This window comes from Podarcis filfolensis, assembly GCF_964270895.1.
Source record: "Podarcis filfolensis genome assembly, chromosome: W".
Lineage (NCBI taxonomy): Eukaryota > Metazoa > Chordata > Lepidosauria > Squamata > Lacertidae > Podarcis > Podarcis filfolensis.
This window is the reverse complement of record NC_139619.1, coordinates 23,636,392-23,656,282: the sequence shown is the minus strand read 5'-3', so window position 1 is coordinate 23,656,282 and position 19,891 is coordinate 23,636,392. Positions and strand designations below refer to the sequence as shown.

The 19,891-nt window shown below is 46.2% G+C and overlaps 2 long non-coding RNA genes across 2 annotated transcripts; both read left to right on the top strand.

Moving 5' to 3' along the window:
* Nucleotides 1-3,486: 3,486 nt before the first annotated feature.
* Nucleotides 3,487-5,481, top strand: LOC310753924. The gene is made up of 3 exons (XR_014543511.1): nucleotides 3,487-3,532; nucleotides 4,754-4,876; nucleotides 5,449-5,481. It is a non-coding gene; the product is annotated as an uncharacterized lncRNA (long non-coding RNA).
* Nucleotides 5,482-5,854: 373 nt separating this feature from the next.
* Nucleotides 5,855-7,604, top strand: LOC310753809. The gene is made up of 3 exons (XR_014543466.1): nucleotides 5,855-5,965; nucleotides 6,801-6,845; nucleotides 7,544-7,604. It is a non-coding gene; the product is annotated as an uncharacterized lncRNA (long non-coding RNA).
* The last annotated feature ends 12,287 nt before the right edge of the window (nucleotides 7,605-19,891 follow it).

Here is a 19,891-nt window from a genome sequence, read left to right as displayed (position 1 = left end):
ACCCCAAATTAACAATCTCAGAAAATTAGAATATTAAATCAAATCAGCAAAGCAAGGACTGCAAATAGAGCAATATTGGACCTATGAGAAGTAGAAGCATGCATATGTACTCAGTACATGGTTTGGGCCCTTTTTGCATCAATTACTGCCTCAATGCAGCGTGGCATGGATGCGATCAGCCTGTGGCACTGCTGAGGTGTTATGGAAGACCAGGGTGCTTCAACAGCAGCCTTCAGCTCTTCTGCATTTCTCGGTTTCATGTCCCTCATCTTTCTCTTGGCAATGCCCCATAGATTCTCTATGGGGTTCAGGTCAGGCGAGTTGGCTGGCCAATCAAGCACAGTAATCCCATGGGCACTGAACCAGGGTTTGGTACTTTTGGCAGTGTGGGCAGGTGCCAATTCCTGCTGGAAAATGAAGTCAGCATCCCCATAAAGCTCGTCTGCAGAAGGAAGCATGAAGTTCTTCAAAATCTCCTGGTAGACGGCTGCGTTGACCCTGGACTTAATGAAGCACAGTGGACCAACACCAGCTGATGGCATGGATCCCCAAATCTTCACTTCACACTGGACTTCAAGCATCTGGCATTGGAAACTTCACACTGGACTTCAAGCATCTGACATTGTGTGCCTCCCCATTCTTCCTCCAGACTCTGGGTCCTTGGTTTCCAAATGAGATGCAAAAGTTGCTCTCATCAGAAAAGAGGACTTGGAACCACTGAGCAACAGCCCAGTTCTTTTTTTCCCTTTAGCCCAGGCAAGATGCTTCTGACGTTGTTTCTTGTTCAGGAGCGGCTTGACAAGAGGAATATGACATTTGAAGCCCAGCTCCAGGATCCTTCTGTGTGTGGTGGCTCTTGATGCACTAACTCCAGCCTCAGTCCACTCCTTGTGAAAGTCCCCAACACGTTTGAATGGTCTTTTCCTGACAATCCTGTCCAGGCTGTGGTCATCCCTGCTGCTTGTGCACCTTTTTCTTCCACACTTTCCCCTTCTGCATAACTTTCCATTAATGTGCTTCGATACAGCACTTTGGGAACATCCAACTTCTTCTGCAATTACCATTTGAGGCTTTCCCTCCTTACGGAGGGTCTCAATGATGGCTTTCTGCACAACTGTCAGGTCAGCAGCCTTCCCCATGATTGTGCTTCCTACTGAACCCATTGCAGGTGTTATGGATTGAATAGCTACTGCACCTTTTCACAATATTATAATTTTCTGAGATTGTTAATTTGGGGTTTTTATCAGCTGTACCCCATAATCGTCACAATTATAACAAATAAAGGCTTGACATATCTCGCTTTGTATGTCATGAGTCTATCTCATATATTAGTTTCACCTTTTAAGTTGAATTACTGAAATAAATGAACTTTTCCACGATATTCTAATTTTTCGAGTTTCACCTGTAGGTATGTGATGCCTGAGCCCTGCCAATAACTGACCTGCCCGTGCTGTCTTCCGGTTTCTCCCAGAATTAGGAATCGAGTACAATCCTCCCTCCCAGTATTTACTCCCAGTGTTGGAACGTGACGGAGGTGAGACTTCGGTGGACGGAGTCGGCAGGATGGTCATGAAATACACGGAGAATGAGGCTGAGTGGCAGGTAATTGCTGAAAAGCAGGCAGTGGTCTTCAAGTCAGGGATGGGGAGCGTGTTACCATCTAGATGTCGCTGGATTCCCATTGCCCTTGACCAACTGGCCATGCCAGCTGCAGGGGCTGATGGGAGTTTGGCATCCTAACAGCATCCCGAGGGCCACAGATTTCCCAGCCATGCCTTACATGCAACCTAACAATGGTTACTGGCGCCCCTGAACTGTGAGAGGTGGTGTGTGTGTGTGTATGTGTGTGTGTCTGTGTTTGTGTGTATGAATGAGTGGGTGGGTTGTGTTAAACCCAGTTAAACCCAGGCTCCTTTTGTGAGAGCCAGTGTGGTGTAGTGGGTAAGAGCAGTGGACTCATAATCTGGTGAACCGGGTTGGGGTCCCTGCTCCTCCACATGCAGCTGCTGGGTGACCTTGGGCTAGTCACACTTCTCTGAAGTCTCTCAGCCTCACTCACCTCACAGAGTGTTTGTTGTGGGGGAGGAAGAGAAAGGAGAATGTTAGCCGCTTTGAGGCTCCTTTGGGTAGTGATAAAGCGGGATATCAAATCCAAACTCTTCTTCCAAACTCTTTGTAATAGTGACATTTCCCATAAATATGCTGAGACACAACTGAATAATGTTATAGATTTCTATGGGGTTCATGGAAGGGCCAAGTTTATTCAGCAGTTTAAACAAATGGGGCATGGAAGTGCTTAACTGGTTCTTGAGCAGGGCCAAAACCTGGGGGAAGGAATCTTCAGTCTCTGTAGCAAACAGCAGGCACAACAACATTTTGTATGGAATGCAGAGCCAGTTCTTCTCAGAAGCAAGCAAGGGGCGCCCCTGAGGTGCTGGATGCACCACTAGAACTGGCGGCATGGTGTGAGTACCAAGGTTGGATTTGCTCTCTGCATTTTTCCTGAAGTTGTTGAGCTGTGAAAATCATGTCCACTGTCCCCCTAGAAGGCTGAAAACCATTTTGGGATTCAGGAAGGGTCACCTCGGATAATGTTAAGAGACCGTTTGCTAAGATCCTTGCAAGAATTTTGCCGGCCACAGCTAACCGAGAGATGCCTAGATAGTTTCCGCAATCAGTTCTGTCACCTTTTTAAAAAGAGATTGATAATTTTGGCATCCCTGAAGTTTGCTGGGATCGCTTCTCTCTCCCAGATTTTTTTGATGAGCTTGTGAAGTTGTTGTGTAAGTTCAATTCCACCCACTTTGAAGATTTCAGCAGGTATCCCATCAGGTCCACTGGCTTTGTTGTTTTTCACTTGGTTAGTAGCTGTACACAACTCTCCCAGATTTGGAGATACTGCAAGCTCATCTCTAATTTGTTTTTGCGGGATTTGTGAGAGGACCTCAGCAGCTATGGGGGAGTTGTGGTTAAGGAGATGTTGGTAGTGTCCTTTCCAGCACAGTACAATAGCTTCTTTATCTTTTAGAAGTGTGGTACCATCTGCTGAGCGTAGGGGGCATATGCCATGATTTATTGGTCCATAGATGGTCTTTGTGGCTTTAAAGAGACTCTGTGCATCATGAGTGTCGGCTAAGTGCTGGATCTCTTGAGCTTTTTTTTTTTCATCTACCAGGTGTTTTTTAGTTCTCTGGTTCTTAGCACTGGCATAGGTTTTTTTTCCTTAGTGGCACAGTTTCTATCACCAGTGTGGTGTAGTGGTTAAGAGTGGTAGTCTTGTAATCTGGGGAAACAGGTTTGCGTCTCCGCTCCTCCACATGCAGCTGCTGGGTGACCTTGGGCTAGTCACACTTCTTTGAAGTCTCTCAGCCCCACTCACCTCACAGAGTGTTTATTGTGGGGGAGGAAGGGAAAGGAGAATGTTAGCCACTTTGAGACTCCTTTGGGTAGCGATAAAGCGGGATATCAAATCCAAACTCTTCTCCTTCTCCTCCTTTTTCAGAACAAATTTATGGACTATGAGAAACGGAAGGTAAGAAACACTTTCCATTGCTCAACCCTTCTCCCTTTTGGAAAACTGTTATGCCCTCCAGATGGCTCCCCCAGCTTGTTCCATTTCTTCACTGGATCCGCCAATTTCTGTGGGACAGTATTATTTACGTACACGAGTGGCCGTCATATAATAACGATGATGATGATGATGATAGTGCCATCTGAAGAAAAATAGATCTGGCTCAGTTCCCTCAGTCAGCAAATTCATTTGCTTTAAAGCCAGGATGGGAAAGCTTTTGGCCCTTCAAGGTTGCTGGAGTACAGCTGCCATCATCCCTGAGCATTGGGCATGCTGGCTCAGACTGATGGGAGTTAAGGGTCCAGCAAGATCTGGAGGGCCACAGGTCCCCCCCCCCCCAGTGTAAAGTATTGAAATAATAAAAAATGCTTCAGCCAGAATGGTTGCCAGAGCACCTTACACAAGATGAGTAGCAAACAGTCCTTAACCTGCAGGTGTATAATCTAAGACATGGCACAAAAGGAATGAAGAGAGAAGAGGCAAACAAGTAAGCTCATGCATTAGTTCTTACAAAGTTCTCGTAACAAGCAGCTTGGAAAGGAAAGGGTTTAAGGAGAGAGGAGGAGCTCAAAGTGAGCTGGTTTGCCAGCTGAATTGATGGAGTAGGCACCCGCTGTCCCATCTTACTCTATGCTCTAGCTTGATGTATTAATTGCCCACTGGGTGGCAGCTGAAGGAGAGAGGAAAATTCAATGGAAGATGAGGTGGCAGAGTTGTGTCTGGACTATACCACTTCAAACTGCAGGTGTTGGCTCATACAACGATTGCTCCTCTGCTCACACACGCACCCCACCCCCCAAAGAAAAGTAGCATATCTAGCCTAACTTTTCCATGGCATACTAGATTTCTACATGCATGGGGAATTATCTATTGGGAGGGATTTTTTTTCAGAAAGCTTTATTTGTAAGGCTAGATGACAACAAGCAAAAAACATGCAGGCGGATAACTCTTACTATATTTTGTGTGGGTGAGCTTTCAGTTAGGCCAGCTCCACCCCCCCCACCCCCACCTGCAGTCTGTAGTCCAAACACAGTCCAAACACAGGTTTGTTCACTTCCATCTGCTGTTTATGAACACACAAGCCCTGTCTCTCATCATGCACTGGGAGGAACACTACAAGCCACAGTATGTTCACATGCTTGAATGTGTGTGCTGATGAGGCTCTTTGCTGGTCCTTCCCAGTAGTAGAAGATGCAGGAGAAGCTGAAGTCTGAGCACTGGTTGGATCTGGAGCAGCGAGGTCAAGCCCAGCTCATGCACCAGAGCCACGCCCAGAAAGGGGAGATCCTCCAGAGCATGAAGGAGGTATCTTGTCTGTCTCCCTTTTCCACCACCACCCCGGACCCTCCTGTTGCTCCGTGGCTAAGCTGCTCAAAAATATTTCTAAGTAAAAGAAAATGAAATAGGTCATCCTAGGATGGATTGATAATTGCCCTGTAGGCAGTGATGACTGACGCCCATTGGGACTGGTAGGGCAGAAGGCTGGGAGCCCAGCAGTAGATGGTGCCAGAGCCAATGACAGGTAGAGACTGCTAAGTACTTTTGTCCTCATTCTCACTGCTGAGTTCTGCAAGGGGCCACCCAGAGACTAAAAAGGAAGAAGCTGGCGGGTGGTGCTGCCACCCGCTGAACTGGTTGCAAGTAGGAGGGGAGGCTGGGGAGGCAGTGCCCCATTCACCCCGATGGACCAGCCTCCACTGCCCATGAGAGAGGTTCATACGTTTGCTTATTGTGGTTGGGAAAATGTGCCATTCTGAGGAATCCAGATGTAGGCTTACCCTCGAGTCGCAAGGTCCAGGGAGGCCTCTGTGGGAGATAAGGCTGTCCTGGAGATCAAGGAAACGGTCCTTTGATGCTGTTCTCCTCTCTGCTTGCAGGAGCAGGTGAGGCTGGAGCAGGGCCTGACTCGGTGTTAGTTTCTGTTTGCCACTGAGCAGTGCTTTGGAGTCACAAGACTCTGTTTACATTCCACACATTCCATACTGTTGGAAGTCTCATGGGAGACGGATGTGACGTTACTGGTTTCCTGTTCCTTTGTTTCAGTTGCTCTCTGCTCTCACAGAGAGAGGATGTGGGTTTTTTTTGTTTGCATAGTTAGGATAATAGAACCCTTTGCAATGTAGCCATAAATCTCATCATTTCCGCGTGCTGCTTTGATTCTCTGTGTAATGGGAATGTGCCTGAGGCCTCATCAAAGGCTCAGGTCGTTAATCACATCGGAGGTGATTCTGAAGGACTCGGCCGGAGGCAGATGAGCTTTATCAGCTCGGTTGAGCGGAGATTCCGACACCAGGAGTGCCTAGGAGAAGAATGCATGAAGCTGTTGGAGCAGCTGAAGCAGATGGAGCAACGGGTCCCCAGCCGGATCAAGAACCTGCTGGAAGAGAACCAGAGGTCAGAGGTGGTGTTGAGCAACAGTCACAGGAGCTAGGGAGCTACGCTTGCAACTCTTGACTGTTTTCACTCCCAGGCTGGGTTTATTGCACCAAGGCTCAAAGACACCTGGGCTGGATTTTCAGATCTGATGGTGTGACTCCAGACAAGGAGTTCAGTTAGGGTTGGGGAACAAATTTAACTGAAGGATCATGTTTCCTTCTGGGAAGGTTTCCAGGGGCCACTTGCCAGTGGTTTGCGGGGCCAGAGGATAAAATAGGTGGAGCATCACATGCAAATTATATATTGGAACTCTCTCACACAGCTGTCTATTCTCCCATCTAGTCAACCAAGAGGCATTATCAGAGTTCAGGGGCACATCCCAGCCAGACAAAAACACTCAAGAATTTAAGTAGGGCTGGCAAGGGGGTTGGCTGGGGAGAGTTCCAAAGACCAGGCAGAGAGGCTTGGAGGGCCAAATTCAGCCCCTGGGTCTGAGGTTCTCAGCTCTCAAGTTAAGAGGTCAAACAGGAATAGCCCTGTCAGGACATCCCTGATGTTACCAAAATTCATCCAGGATTTTTCCTTTGAAAGCAAATCCCAAGAGTCATGGTCTGGAAACGCCAGACCCTTCATAGCGGAATTAATTTTTCTCTTGCTATCTTTTACCAAGATCCTTCATCCTGTTGCTTCAGCCATGATTTTGTTCAGGTGGAGAGTTTATATAGGACTTTATATAGGTTCCACTCCATGCTGGACTGACAGGTGGTTGCATGAGCTCCCCCCTTCCTCTTAGAACTGAACAAGGACTAATAATGCCATCTGGCGTTTTTTCCCCTCCTTGCTTTTTTTCTAGGCAAAAGCAGAGCTCTGAGATTCTCAAATCTCTGGAGAATGACTGGTGAGTGTCCCAGATGCTCTTGGCTGGGTAAGGAGTGGGGAGGATGATGCCTTTGCATGAGAACATTAAAAAGTGTTGCCTGGGTCAGGACAATGGGCGGTCTAGTTCAGCATCTTGTTCTCACAGTGACTGACCAGGTGCATCTTCTGACCACCACCACCAACTCTCTGCACTTGGTTCCCAGCACCTGGCATTCAGAGGCATGCTGCCTCCATTGTAGCTTGTAGCCATTGATTGCCACTGGGGAAAGGCCATAGCTCAGTGGTAGAACACCTGTTTTACATGCAGAAGGTCCCAGGTACCATCCTTGGCATCTCTAGGTGGGGTTGGAAAAAGCTCCCTCTCAGAAACCCTGGAGAGTCGTCGTCAGTCAGTGTAGGCAATGATGAGCTAGATGCACCGATGGTTTGACTTGGCGTAAGGTGGCTTCCTCAGTTCCTATCATCTTTTCATCCAAGAGTTTGTCTTATCCTATTGAAAAATTCCACATGCTATGCATAAAAATGTGAGGTGACCGCTGCTTTCATGCCCAGGCTTCCCAGAGGCTTCCAGCTGCACCCTGCTGGAAACTGGAACACTAGGTTTGATGAGCCTTCAGTCTAATCTAAACAATGAAAGAGGCAGGGCAGGCCTTGCCATTGGCTGACAGTTGAGGGAAGGGCATGCAGTGGCTGAATCTCTCCCTTTTCCCCTGCCAGGATCCGGATGGAGCAGCTGATGGCCATTACTCAGGAGGAGGATGAGCAGCTGCGCAGGAAGCAAGTGGCCTGTGAGTGTGGCTGTGGGAGTTCTGGGTGGGACCCTTTACACCCCAGGCATAGAACTGCTTCTCCTGGCTATGTTGATTTCTACAGAAAGAATGTGGGATATTTTCCCACTCAAGGGCTGCATTCTCTTCTGGGCAGGAGACAGTTGTTGAACAGGCTCTTATAAGCTCAGGAGAAGACTCCAGGGCCCTGACGTCCTGCATTTTCTTTCCTCCACAGCGGCCATGCCGCAGATGCTGGCCGAGACCTATAAGAACAAGCTCCTGCAGGTGGCTTACGAGTCACGCCGGCAAGATCTTGTCAACCAGACTTGTTCCAGGTACTCCCAGAGAGAGTGGGGCATTTCTCTGCTTTGTGGGGAGGGGGCCATATTATTATTATTATTATTTAAATCTAACCTTTCATCCAAGAAGCATAATGTGCTTTCCTTCCACTTTTTATCCTCACAACAATCCTGTGAGGTGGGTTTGTCTGAGAGAGAGTGAGTGGCTCAGGCTCACCCAGCAAGCCTTGTGGCTAAGGGGTGATTTGATCCCGATTCTTCTCCCACAGGCTGACTTTCTGTCCACAACACTGTACTTGTAGAAAGGGAGGTGATGCTGTTGTTTTTATTTGTGTGTGTGTATTGCTGTGATTAACGAGATAAAGGTTTTATACATGAGGTGAAATGTTTCTGCTTTCACCTCGCTAGCTGCTCTGGCTGGAAAGGCGGAGCAACCAGTTGCTTAGACATTTTGATTCTGAGGGCCGCTGTCTGTCGGACTTGTCAGTAGCAGCAGTAGAAATTATGCCACAGGATTAACAAAGAGCACACTGGCCACCACATGCCCTCAGCCTGCAGAACAACACCAGCATCACTTAGCTTCTGCAAGCGAAGCCCTTCTGAACGTTCAGTCTCAAAGCTCTGTAAGTGCCACTTTGGAAATGGCGGGCTTTCATTTTTAGTGGAATAGCTGGCAAAGGTGGAAGCTGAATTTTTTTGCCACATAAATAGAACCTCTGTTTTGTTAATCACAGCAACGTATAGATTATGTGAGTGCAGGGGTGGGAAACCTCTGGCACATGGGTCAGTCTTGCTCCCCACATCCAGGGAGTCTAATTTGGCCCATGATGCCATTCCACTGTTGATCAGCTGACATCACTTGTCATTTAGAGCGATTGGAAGTCTGACAATAGATGGTGACATGGGGGTGGGGGGTCCCTCCATCCCCATGTACCAGAACCCAAGAACACCATGCTCACACTGGCTCTGCTAGAGTAAGCCAGAAAGGTGGAGGGGGGGGGGAGAGAGAGAGAGAGAGAGAGAGAGAGAGAGAGAGAGAGAGAGAGCGCTTGGGATATTGGCTCTGTTCCCTAAACCCACTGGAGTTAGTTTGGTTCCGTTCTCTGACAGGCTTTGATTTTTTCCAAATGTACTGATACTAGTGGCTCCTGTCCTGACAGCCTCTAAAGGTCTTCCAAAGTGCCTCTCACCCTCAGTTTGCCTCTGTCTCCCAAGAGGCAATGGTGGTAACCCTTGGAATGTTTTCTCTTGTAGCCTAGCCAAGATGGACCAGAAGTTCCAGCAAATCCTAGCTTGGCAGGAGTTGGACCAGAAGAAAGCCATCAGCCAGATCCTACAGGAGGTATTTTTCTGGATATGGGTGCAAAAAGGGCACCTCTGTATACAGGATGGGAGAGGGTGATCCAAAGCAAAGTATGGCAGGGGGAGGGGGAGAATCAGAGTTAAAGAGTTGGAAGGGGCACAAAAGGACATTTTTTCCAACCCCCTGCAATACATACCAAGTCCATCTAGCTAAGTTGTTAGCTCTTTCTGTGCTTTGGCCCCAGGTTACTCTTGGAGCACTCCTGGGTGGGAAGTGTTCTCTTTAAAAACAAAACAAAACAAAACTCATTTTTATTTATTTTCCAATAAAAAACATCCAATTAAATATCCAATCATAATGCTTCAATTAAAATAAAAAACTAAAATAAAAAAGATCAAATTATAGTCCAAATTGTATTTATTAATTTCTCGGAGCTCCCCACAGTTTGGATCTCTGAAACATATCTCCACATCTTAGTCCTGCTTCTCTTTGTTGTTTCCATATTTTCCACATCTCAATTTTAACGCTTCATAGTTCTTTGTCCCTGGGATCACGATTCTCATTCATGTCAAACATCATATACTTTCATCCGCTGAATACAGCTTTGTTAATATATATTTTTCCAACTGCCTTTTTGCGTGGCGAGTTCCCACCCCCCACCAGGGAGAAATAAAGACACAGGACACCAGAATTAAGGTTAAAAGGGCGAATTAGGCCACAACTTTATTGATTTCAGGAATGAGAGGCATTGGCTTAGGCATTGGTCCTATCGACTATCTGGCTCCAGCCCGTTTGCTGAAGACCGGGAAGGGTTAACACCATAAAGGGGGAGTCCTGTTGAGGCACGTCAACTAGGACAGGGCCACACCCCCGGAGTCCTTTATCGGACCACCCTTCGCTTTTGGGGGGGAGGTGATGGCGTTTCCTCCCCCCCCCCACATCCTCTTAACCCCTTCTTACCAATGCCTACCGCCACTCGAGCAGCCACTTGGCGCCAATACCCTCATGCCTGAAACCAATCCCTGATCCCCTTTGCTATATCAGTCAGCCAAATGTCATCTCCCGCATCTGAAAGATGCACGCCATCAAACCGGTAGAGGGTCTCGCAGCTGAAACGTATCCCAGGGTGGTCAATGACCCTCCCACCCAGGGCTGCCACTCTACGCACCACCGCCCGATCCAAGGCTTTCCTAGCCCTATTTATGGCTATTGGGCACCGGCTATCTCTCCAAACCCGCCTCTCCATCAACGAGGCCCACAGAATGGTGATGTTTGGATAAGAGGCCTTCAGTTCCTCAAAGTCGCTAAAAATATGCCACATCAAATCGACTGCCTTTCAGTAAGCTAGATCATTTTCACCTAATTGGATTACTAAAGCATCTGGGGGGCCCTCCGCTGCCGCTCTGGCCCTAATTGCGGGCAACATTTCAGCCCAGCGCATTCCCCTCCGGGAGATCCAGGATATATTGATGTCTGAAGGTAAGTTAAGGTGCGGCCCGAGACCGGAATTGATGTCGCGGACCCTGGCCCAATGCACAATGCTGTGCCCGATTATCCAGATGCGCGCCCTCATAGTTCCTGCAAGAAAATTGAAACAACAGGCCAAGGTCAGGTAACCCCAGGTAAGTAGTCATAATTTTTTTCTAACATAGACCTTATAAGCATCCGATTTCCAGCGGCCTAGGTCCTTAATCCTCTCGGCAGTCAGGCCCAGGTGCATTGCCGTGGTGGCTGCTCCTATCCGAAAAGAGTGCACCACGAAATCCGCGGGGCAGAAGCCGCATGCTGCAACTGTTAAGCGCATGACACGAGTGAACTGATGCCGCGTCAGGGGTGAGCCATCTGCATGAATCAATAGTGGCCCTGCTGAATTAGTCCTCATAAACAAGAAGCGCCTAGTATCCTTAACCGGGCATGGGCCTGTTTTTCCGGTTGCCAAGAGCCAAACTAAAGCCCCCCTCCCGTACTGGTCTGTTTTGGAACTGCGTATCCTCAAGACTAGATCCTCCTGTGATAGCGTGACATCGCTTAATAGCAAACCCCGGGAAGAACCTCGTTGACCCCCTTCATATACCACCTCCCCAACATGAAGTGCGCCAAAAAAGGCGATGGAATATGCCGCTGAGAATAAGCGGGCCTCGTACTTAGACCAGCAAACAGTTCTCAACTTTTTATGAATCTGGCAAAGGATGGCAAATGATATTGGCCTTCTCTTATCGCAGCTGGGGGGCAGCAGCCTGCGCCAGCCCTCCAAGGCCTTCCGCACAACAAAGTCGGTGCATGGGTCAGAGGAATAAACTGCCTTGCAAAAGAATGATATTGCCGCCGCCTGTAGGTTGAGGGTTTTAGGGGTGCGACCCAAGTGTCTCAGGTGCACTAAGTAGGCAAGAACCTCAGACTTGACAGGAGGGGAATTGATTCTAGCTCCATTATAAGATCTTAAAGTGGAAGGCGCCACCGAGGCTAATACTCCCTGCATCACTTCTATGGAGAGAGTCAGAACTTACAGGGTTAAGAAGTTCTGAGTGATGTCTCACATTCTTGGAGGCGTGTTTAGAACACTGAGAGAGTGGGAGTGTTCTGTGTCTCAGAGAGAGACAGTGTGAGCTGAGTCTGCTCAAGGAGCGCACTGAAGATGAGCACTCTGTCTCCGGGAAAGTTATGATTTGTTGTTTTTGTACGAGAATAAAGCTATTTGTAAGATAAGGAGGACACCGAGCGTCCGGCCTGATTTATTGAGCACACACGCCGCATCGCATTGCTTCTACCGCTGTGTACTTCACTCTGCTACATTGCAGCTGGAGGCTGCCCAGAGGGAACAGAGACACGCAGAGGAAGTGTGTGGGCTCCGGGGGCAAGCGAAGCTGCCAGTCAATTTCACCAAAACTTCTAGTTCCCAAGGCTCCATAGGTGCTCCGGGAAAGGCTGAGGAAGCTGATGTGCGTCCGGTGCTAATGAGCGGAAGCGGTCCACCTGAAAACGAGATAGGGCATCCGCAATGTCATTGTTAACACCAGGCACAAATTTGGCAGAAAAGTGGATATTGAGCTCTAAGCACAAGAGAACGAAGGAACGAAGAAGGGCACCCACCCTTGGTGACTGGGCGGCCTGCTTGGAAAGGACTGATACTATTGCCTGGTTGTCGGTGTGAAAGCATACCCTATGGTTACTAAATTCCTTAGCCCACAAGTGCACCGCCACCACGATCGGGAAGAATTCCAGGAAGGTTAAATCTCTGGTTATGGGGGCCCCCTGCCAGGCTGTGGGCCAGCGCTGGGCACACCATTGCCCCCTGAAGTAAACACAGAACCCAAGAGAGCCTGAAGCATCTGAGTGCACCTGAAAGTCAACTTGCAGCGACATGTTATCCTGCCACAAGGAAATTCCGTTATAACTTTCCAAAAACTTCAACAAGACTTCCTTTAAGAAAGTCAACTTGCAGCGACATGTTATCCTGCCACAAGGAAATTCCGTTATAACTTTCCAAAAACTTCAACCAGACTTCCTTTAAGAATAATTTTTTATTAACCGACCAATCACATCTAATCAAACCAAATTACATAAATTCCAAATTACACAGCCGAATTTTAAATTTTTGTTGGGGGTACCCATATTTCAAGTTCCGAAGGGATCCAATCAACTTCTTGCTTCTTACTGCTGTTTTAATGTCCACAAATCTAACCTTATGATGTTCACAGTACTATCCAGTCCTTTCTTATTATTTTTCCACATCTCTTGTTGTTATTTTCATATATTTTTCCTTTCTCTTTGTGACCTCTGATAGTCTCCGCAAGCTGGTTAGAACAGTTTGTAATCCTGCGTGGATATTATTTTTTTTATCCAGTAGCCATATCCAGACATTTTCCATATAACATCACTTCCATACATCAAAACAGTCTTAGCGTCATTAATCTTCACCAATCTGCCTCCTTTCTCAAAACCTCTGAGGAGATTCACTAGGAATGCAGTCTGAAAACAAGTCCATTCTTCCTCCCGGCTATAAATCCTTTGGCAAGATGGTGACTCCGAATTAATTGCTGCGCTATTCCCAAAAGCTCTTATTGCTTCTCGGTCTCCATAAAGCATACTTTTGGTTAAAGTTTATCGCCACACAGACCTTAATCATCCTGCTTGGGTCAGTTCAACCGACGGTTCTAATGAGGAGGGGTTCTTGTAAATCACATAGAAGGAAAGTAAAAAAGGTTCCCCCCCCATTCAGCCCCGTTGTCAACATACCCCGCCTTTGGTGTATCTTCATCGTAAAATATTCCTGTTTATCCAGCCCGTCGTCTTCTTTCGCAGAGGTCACTTAAATTAGCAGACTTCACTCCCCTTCTTCACTTGAAATATGTACATTTGCTTCTTTTGTATTTAATTATTCCAAATTGCTGCAACTAGTGCGCGATCAGAGACAGCGTCCAGGAGAGCCAAGGTCCACACGGGGGCATTCTGCCTAGGGCCCTCACCCCCTTCTTTCGAATTAGGGGGTGATTTATGGGCACAGCAGGCAAGGGCAGTGTTCCCCATTTCCTTGGGGCAACAAGGGAGGCCGCCTACTCCCATAACAGCCTCTTAATTACCCCGTGTGGGTCGGAGAGATGGTATTGTCGGCCATCTTCCAATGAGCCCCCTAGTGGCCCCCCCTTCAACCAGACTTCCAGATCGGATTTTACCTCTTTTGATAGGCGAACCCTGTGATGTGGGGATCGCAGACCTGCTGACAGCCTCGCGAGGTGGCCGCAGAATGGGCGGCCAGGGGAAACCACACGGCAAGCAAAATTTAAATGGCCTAACAGTGACTAAATCTGCCTGAGGGTAACTTTTCTTAGGGGGAGGAGTTGTCGAATAAGGTCACCGAGCGCAATCAATTTTTCTCTGGGCAGTTTAGAGGTCTGGGCGACAGTGTCCAATTTAATACCCAAGTAAACCATAGTTGTAGCTGGGCCCTCCGTGTTGTCTGCGGCTAGAGGTACGCCCAACTCCCCCACTAAAGATGTGAAGGTTTTGAGAAGTTCCAAGCACTTATGTCTACTATCAGCTACGAGGATAAAGTCGTCCAGGTAGTGTGACACCCCCTCAGAGCCTGTTCTAAAGCGAAGCACCCAGTCCAGGAAGGTACTGAATGCCTCAAAGGCTGCACAGGCCACTGAGCAACCCATGGGCATTGCCTTGTCCACGAAATAAGCCCCCTCAAATTTGCAACCCAGCCACTGGAAGTCTTCCAGGTGTACTGGCAGGAGTCTGAAGGCAGACTCAATGTCACATTTAGCCAGCAGCGCACCGTTTCCAAATTTGCGAATCAGTTTAACCGCTTGGTCAAAGGAGGCATACCTCACGGAGCAAAGTTCCTGGGGTATCGCATCATTGACGGACCCTCCTTTTGGGTAGGATAGGTTGTGAATCATGCGAAACTCGCCGGGTGCTTTTTTAGGGACGATGCCTAAAGGGGATATATGGAGACCCTCTATGGGAGGGACAGAAAAGGGGCCAGCTATCCTCCCTGCTTTAATTTCCTTACAAATTTTCCTTTGCGCGACCTCAGGCATCTCCCTTACTGATTTTTTTTTGTTTTTTTTTCTTTTTTATTGGTTTTAATTCATTTTGCTACATCCAACATTAAAACAAGTGAAGAAATAAACATACATAACACATACATACAAAAAAGGAGTACATAAATAAAAGAAATAATAATAATAAAAACAAAAGAAAAAACATCACCTAACATAAAACACCAACTATCTTACATTAACTAAATAACTAAATAACACACAACATTAATTGACTTCCCTTCATCTCGGTTTCAGAATATATTATATGATTTTTTATCTGCAGTTTCTTTTCCTCAAAAGACTCTTTACGTCACAAGTGTTACGTCACACCTACTGTGATTTTTAGATTTTTTACCTCTGTTTCCATGTATGTCATAAATTTATTCCATTCTTTATTAAACTTTATGTCTTTTTGATTTCTTATTTTCTGTGTCATTTTTGCCAGTTCTAAATAATCAAATAGTTTGGTTTGCCATTCGTTTATAGTTGGGATTTTTGATGTCTTCCAATTCTGCGCTATTAGAGTTCTGGCAGCCACTGTCGCATACTGAAAGAGTGTTTGGTCTTCCTTTTTGATTTCCTCCCCAATTATCCCCAGCAGAAAGGCTTCGGTTTTTTTTTATAAAGGTATATTTGAGGATTTTTTTTAATTCATTGTAAATAGATTCCCAGAATTTTTTGATAGGCTCACACAACCACCACATATGATAGAAATCGCCCTCCTTGATCCTGCACTTCCAACATAATTTATCACCAGTTTTATATATTTTTTCCAATTTTATGGGTGTTACATACCACCTGTACATCATTTTATACATATTTTCCCTGAGTGTTGTGCATGCCGAAAATCTCATACCTTTATTCCATAATGCCTTCCATTTATCAAACTCTATGTTATGTCCGAAGTCCATTGCCCATCTGATCATTACCTCCTTTACTTCTTCATCTTTGGTGTCCCATTCAAGTAACAGGCTATACATTTTCGATAGGAGTTTTGTTTTACTTTCTAGTATTTCAATCTGAAATCTAGATTTTTTCTCACTTATCCCATTCTTTTTATCCTCAGACCATATAGAATTAATTTGGTGAAATTGGATCCATCCTGTCAATTTGTTCTTTATTTCTTCATAAGGCCTAATCCTCCAACCAGTCTCTGTTTTTACTAGTAGGTCTTCATATGTCCATCTTTCTCCTTCGATGTTTATTTTTTTTATTGTCAGGATATCAATTGGCGATAGCCACCAAGGGGTCTTCTGTTCCAATAATTTTTTGTTTCTTTCCCACACTTCCAGCAGTGGTCCTCTAAAAATGTGGTTAGAAAATCCTTTATGAACCTTTCCCTTGTTACGCCATAGGTAAGAGTGCCAACCAAATCTTATATTAAATCCTTCTAGATCTAACAAGTCTTTATTTTTAATAACGATCCAATCTTTGACCCAACAAAGACACAAGGCTTCATAATACAACTTTAAATTTGGAACTGCGAATCCTCCCCTATCTCTTTGATCTGTGAGTAGTTTAAATCTGATTCTGGGCCTTTTCCCTTGCCAGATAAATTTAGAGAGTATTTTTTGCCAATCTTTGAATACTGAGGTTCCCCTGATTATCGGTATATTTTGAAATAGGAACAACAATTTCGGTAATAAACTCATTTTAATCGCCGCCATTCTACCCGACCAAGAAAGTTTTCTTCTATTCCAGGTGTCTAAGTCCTTCCTTTTTTCTTTCCATGTAGTTATGTAATTAACTTCCATCAAATTTATATTTTTCATCGTTATCCAGATTCCAAGGTATTTTACCTTTTTTGTTACTTTAATACCAGTTTGAGATTCAAGATGGTTTTTTACCTCCTCTTTCACATTTTTAGTCATCATTTTAGTTTTTGTTCTATTTAATTTAAAACCAGATAATTTTCCAAATTCTTCTAACAGATCTAACACCTTACTAACACTCTCTTTTGGATCCTCTAAAGACAACATAAGATCGTCAGCTCCCTTACTGATTTTTGGTTTGGTGGGTCACCTGAATTTGGGGGGGGGAGCTACTGGAATCCTGAAACTGGCACTAAAGCCTCCCCAAAGATACAAAGCAGCTGTTCTGTTGGGATAAAGATTCAAAAGGGTTTTTAACGGGGTCAGCTTGATAGGAGAAAATGCCAGGCGGAGATCAAAATTACTGTCGGTTTCCCTGAGGTCCGAATGGAGCTCCATGGCCACCCCTGGCACCCTAGTTGAAGAAGCCTCTCCCGCCCCGAAAGTGCTGCCTCCCTTTGATGCAGGCAGTGGCTGGGTGGTTTCCGAGGCATCTCTCGCACTCGTGGCTATACTTACAGATAGGCCGCACACAAACCCTGTTTCGCGTTGGTCTTCCAGGATTTTGATGATTCCTGGGACTTCTTTTCTACATAGGGACCAACGTGCTCCGACCAATAGTTTTGGTCCCTCAAGTCCCAACGCGTAGAAGATAACAGAGAAGCGTTTCTGCGGAAATCTTCATCATAATTTAGTGCCGCGGTCTCCCCCGCCAATTCTCGCGCCCTCCTAACATGGGCCAGGTAAGCAATTAGATGCATCGCGCGTTTGGAATAAGCCGCGCTGACCACGCCCATGAACACCTAGAACACGTCCAGCCAATTTTCAAAATTACGTTCGGCCCTGGGTGTTCTGTACCTTCGCTTCCCATAGCTACGCTTCTTTTCCCCTTTACCGGTCATCTTAGCTGGTGGTAACAACGTAAATATGTAAATAAAGTCACCATTAAGTATCTTAGTTCTCTTTCTTTGGGATAAGTGATTCCCAAGAATAAAATCGGTAGACAGGTTTGTGGATGTTTTTACATCCGGAACTAGTGCACCGTCCTTCCATTCCAAGGAACCATTAAAGGACTTGCGGTATGAATTAGCCCTCCTTTCATGCACCCACAGAGGAAGACCTGAACTATCCTCCCCGTGGCCCCAGTACTCCTCCATAGGAGTATCGCTATCTGAGTCCGATGAAGAGGTACCTGATTCATCCTCCGATTCAAACCGCTTACTCTTTGTGCTCTTTGATGTATGCTTCCTCTTTTCTTTCCTCTTCCCTGATTGGCCATCCAGTGGTGCTTGTGCACCTGCGCGTCTTGCTGCCCCTGCGCTACCTTGTCCGAAGAGGAGCCTGAGGTGCCCTCAGCTGGTGCCGCTTGCGGTGGCGGGTTCTGAAAAACACTAGGGAGACCTACGTCCTTTTGTGGGTTAGTGGTATTAGAGCCCTGAGTACTTGCCTTGCCCTTCTTGCCACCCTTCTGACCCCCTTTTGACTTGCCTGAACTGGAGGACTGTGATCGCGTATTGGGCCGGTCTGTTGAGTCATTGCTTGCCCTCAGCGCTGCCGCGCTGGCCGCAGAGGTGCTGGGGCGGTCCAAATCGCTAGGGGGTGTATCCGGGATGCAATCTTGCGTGAGCACCACCTGCGCCACCGCCACCTGGCCTGCAGGCTTGCATTGCCTATAAAACGCCTCAAACGCAGTGAAGAACTGGGCAAATGCCTGTGGGTTACATGGCATTACCAAGGCCTGAGACCCCTCCTGGTTCCCTTCTGCCCCCCCCCCCCCCCCGAAACAGCGGAGTTCTGCTGATTTTCTTGAGCAGACATAATTATAATTCGGTACCCTTAATAACCTAGTTCAGTAAAATCAACACCAACTGGTTTAGAATTCTATGCGCAAGATGCAAGTAATGCAGCAGTAGTTCAGCAATGTCAGCACTGGCAATTCGAAAGAAAGCCAAGGATGCCTACCCAATCCTCAATCAGTTGTATTTTAATACAAAATGCTCAGAAAATTGTCAACCCCTGCAGGAATGCCTATGGATTCTGATCAAAAGTAATAGAAGAGTACTTCCTGTAAGCAAGGAGCTATGGGCCAAAGCTATAAGATGAAACTATAAAGTAAAACTATTAGGTGGAACCCAAAGGTCTGGGAGGGAAGGAATGCAATTTAATTGAAATACCAGAAGGAGAGAATTATATTGTTTTATATTTATTAAGATGAGGAACTCCCAGACTCTGTGGAGCACCTTAATTGAAATTAACCAATGAATAAAGGTTATTCATTGTTATATTGCTTTATTGCTATAAAGGGCTGGCACAGAAACACGTAAATAAAGACCAAAAAGGCAGCCATGAACCATAAGAATCAAGGTTTAAATCAAACCACAGGGAAAATGCTCTTTACAAACCACAAGTAAGAAATATAAAGGAGATCAAAAGAAAGAATCCCTAAATAGCATGTACTAGTTCCTATAAATTCCCCTTATCTCATGACAGACTTGGCAAAAAGGCCCCCTAAATCCCTTAAGGACTTTAATTGAAATCCACTGAATGAATTATTTATTGAAGTCTCTATTGCCTTACTAGGTGCTGCTTATTTAATGCAATGAAGTAAATACTGAAGGTCTTTGTTGCCTTTGTTGCCTTTGTGCTATCTAATTAAGCCTTATGTATTGCTGTTTATTTTTTTATTTGTTTTATTTATTTATTTTTTATTTTTTAATGCGATGAATTTATTTAACTTAAATAAATTTAACTCCCGAAAAAGGGAGCTACCTTATTAAAATGGCCAGCCTTTGCCTAATATTAGTGAAAGGAATGGTATTTATACAACCGGGGGGGGGGGGTTTAGCACAAAGGTAATCCGGTTTTAAACGGCAGGATCCTAGAATAAGGCAATCAAGATTTAAAAGGCAGAAACCTAGAAAAAACTTTGGAAGGGGTGGGGAAGCAAACAACAAAGCGATCCGGTTCACGGAGGCAGCAGCTGCTTGCGTTAAATGCCCAAAGAACGCGCTCCGCTGGGACGCGTTATTGCTAAGGAAGCGTTATTAACACCCTAAAAGAGGGGTTACGGAGAAACCCTTCCCACGTTCAGATGCCTATAGCAAGATGGCGGCTGCTGTGAGGCCACGTGGGCGGAAAACGGAGCGCTACTATTAAACTGGCACGAACAAAGGGATCTCGGAGGCACTGCTGCCTGGAGACTATATAAGCAGGGAAGCGTTAGAGCTGTCCGTTGTGCTGCTGCCTGCTATAAAGGGCTGGCCAAGGAAACACTTCTTTACGTGAGTTGCCTCTAGCAAGATGGAGGTCACCCCGAAACCACGTGGCCGCTTT